The sequence below is a fragment of the Mauremys reevesii genome, linkage group 1 (assembly GCF_016161935.1).
Source record: "Mauremys reevesii isolate NIE-2019 linkage group 1, ASM1616193v1, whole genome shotgun sequence".
Classification (NCBI taxonomy): Eukaryota; Metazoa; Chordata; order Testudines; family Geoemydidae; genus Mauremys; species Mauremys reevesii.
The window spans coordinates 129,849,999-129,853,294 of record NC_052623.1 but is presented as its reverse complement, the minus strand read 5'-3'; the positions used below and the strand labels follow the sequence as shown (position 1 = coordinate 129,853,294).

The following is a 3,296-nucleotide window of genomic DNA, read 5'->3' as shown; positions in this document are numbered from 1 at the left end:
TTATTGATAGATCGTGTATTGAATATCATGGCATAAAGAGAACGTGGCACGCAAGCATGTTGATGTCTACCCCTTTCGGACACGTTTCAGTTAGTGACATCATACCCTTTCCGCTCGAGGCTGAGCGAACTGCAGGGGTATGCACACACCATTCTCTTTACACCATGTTGAATATAACATAGTCACTCAACACGTTCAAACCTGTGGGTCTTTACCGTGTATGTGATAAGCACAACTAAACTAGCTTCACTCGAAACAATATAAATATTTTTGACAAACAAAATTTGACAAAAATCAGTATTTCTAAATATTGTTACTAAACCTAATCACTATGGATTTGTGGCTAAAAGAAGGAACTTTGAAACGAAAAGCAAGTTCTACAGGTACTCCAACTGTGGCCAAAATAAGCGAGCAAAATATTATGACACTTCAAAGTGAGGATGAACAATCTCAGTCTTTTGTTGCCGAAAAATCTGTTAGTAGTAGTGAGTTATCCAAGGTGAAAGAATTTCCACCAAAGTATATCAAAAAACAAGAAGAAGCAGGTGTTAAAAGACCGAAACAAAAGTATGATGAAAGTTATTTGTCTTTAGGTTTTACGTGTGTTGGAAATAAAGATGTTCCTGATGTGCAGTGTGTCATGTGCAACAAAATACTAGCAAACAGTTCATTGGCGCCTGCTAAACTTCATAGGCATTTGGAAACCAAGCATGCTGAATACAAAGACAAAGATATATGTTTTTTCAAGAGGCAGCGTGACTCACTTGGAAATTGTAAACTTTCCATGATTAAAATTGCTAAAACAGACAACAAAAGTGCACCAGAGGCATCTTATTGAGTAAGTTACCATATAGCGCTTGCCAGAGAAGCTCACACTATTGGAGAAATGCTTGTCAAGCCTTGTGCGCAAAATATTGTAATGTGCATGTTGAATGAGCAGTCTGGTAAAAAAATTGATGCTGTACAGTTGTCAAATAATACTGTTTCACGCCATATTAAAGATCTTGCTGATGACATAGAAAAAGAGCTAGTTTGCCGACTGAAAATTTGCCATGAGTATTCATTGCAGCTAGATGAGTCCACTGACGTTTCAGGACTTGCTGTGCTACTAGTGTTTGTCTGATATAGATTTAATAATATTATTGAAGAGGACCTGCTCTTATGTGAATCTCTGCAAAGCAACACAACTGGAGAAGAAATATTCAACTGCATCAACAATTTTATCAAAAAGCATGAAATTAGTTGGGGAAAATGTATTGATGTATGTACTGACGGTGCTCGGGCAATGATTGGGAAGATGAAGAGAGCTGTAACGTGAATCATAAGTGTGGCACCAGAAAGCACTAAGAGCCATTGTGTTCTACGCAGACAAGCACTTGCAGTTAAAAAAATACCAGCATATCTGAAAATTGTGCTCGATGAAGCAGTACAAATTATCAATTTTGTCAAATCTTAACCACTTCAATCCAGGTTATTTAAAATTTTGTGTGAGGAAATGGGTTGTCAGCACAGAGTGCTTCTTTTACATACGGAAGTGAGGTGGCTATCCAGAAGAAAAGTGCTTGTGACACTTTTTGAGCTTCATAGTGAACTACTGGTATTCTTCCCTTCAGATAATTCAGGACGAAAATTTAATGATTGTCTGACAAATTCCTCATGGCTAATGAGACCTGCGTATCTTGCAGATATTTTTGCAAAATTAAATGGAATTAATCTGTTGCTGCAAGGAAAGAATGTGATGATTTTTACTACAATGGATAACATTTCATCTTTAAAAAAGAAACTGGAATTCTGGGCATCTTCTGTAGAACAGAATAGCTTTAACTGCTTCCCTACAGTACATGAATTTCTGAAATAAATTGAAATAAATTCTACAGTCCATGAAGAAGTTTCCAGCATCATTTTACAGCACTTACATGACTTGCAGGCCTCTTTATTAGAATATTTTCCTACGACTACTGATGATAATGCTTGGGTTCAAAATACGTTTGTAATTACAGCCAAACCAGTCTGCTTTACTGCGCATGATTATGAAAGCCGAATTGACTTAATTTCTGACTCTGATTTGAAACAAAAGTTTAAGGATCTTCCGCTGAATAATTTTTGGAGCAGCCTAATAGAAGAGTACCCTAATGTGGCTAAACGTGCAGTTCGAGTGCTCCTTCCTTTTGCTACAACTTATTTGTGTGAGATGGGATTTTCGTATTATAGTGCAACAAAAACTAAATATAGGAATAGAATTGATGCTGCGCCTGACATGAGGATTCAACTTTCCAGCATTATTCCTAATATTAAGCGAATTTGTGATAGAAAAAAGCAGAAACACCAATCCCATTAAATCCAAATTTGTATTTATGTTTATAAAAATAGATTTTCCTAGTAAAAAATCTAATTTGTTTGGTGTTTGTGTATATGTAAAAAACAGGGTTTTTTTTTTAAGTAGAATACTGTTTTTAATTTTGACTCTTGCACTTGATTTTTGTACTACTCTATACGCGCTTTCCAGTTAGAAATTGTTAGTTCAAGTTATTTTAAATTTGTATTTTGGCTTTGTTTTATATAATAAAATATATTTGAGCATCAATAATGCAATTTTTTATTTGAAAACCAAACGACTACAAAATAATATTATAAGTGTTCCGTAATAGGCTAAAAAGTGTTCCATGGCCAAAAAAGTTTGGGAAACGCTGAGTTAGGCTGACCACACTGCAAAATAACACTCCAGTTGCTGCTCTTGAGAGTAAGCAAACATGCTCAAGCACAATTTAGGATGTTGTTAAGATAATAAAAATACTTAGCATTTTACCATGCTTTTCATCTATAGGCCTCCAAGTGCTTTACAAAGGAGAGTAAGTACCATTGTCCCCAGTTTAGAGATGGGTATAATAAGATGAAGTAAGTTTCACAAACTTACACACGGCTCAGGTCTCCTGACTTCCAGCCCAGTGCCCCATTCACTAAGCCTTAGTACTTAGTACTGAGGATTAGAGCTAAGCAAATATTTGATTTTGGGGGGTGGATTCAGCCCCCAAACAGAAAAAAAATCCATTCTGTTCAAACCAAAAATTATTTTTTTTCTTGCTAAAACAAAACATCAAAATAATTTCATTTCACCCCAGTTCAGCACCCTGCACTTTCAGCCTGACCACTGCGCTTCCTAAGGTTCTTCACCTCACTTTTCCTAGGCCTGCGGGGCTGAAGTGGCATTCCTTTCCCAAGCTGCAGAGTCAGCTTCAGGGGCTCTTCACCCTCTCTGCCCCTTCCCAAGTCAGGTGCTGTGGGGTGGGGAGTAGAAG

At 36.8% G+C, this 3,296-nt stretch overlaps 1 pseudogene; it reads left to right on the top strand.

The window, feature by feature from the left end:
• The first annotated feature begins 331 nt into the window (after positions 1–331).
• LOC120396683 lies at positions 332–2,338 on the top strand (annotated as a pseudogene).
• Positions 2,339–3,296: the final 958 nt, after the last annotated feature.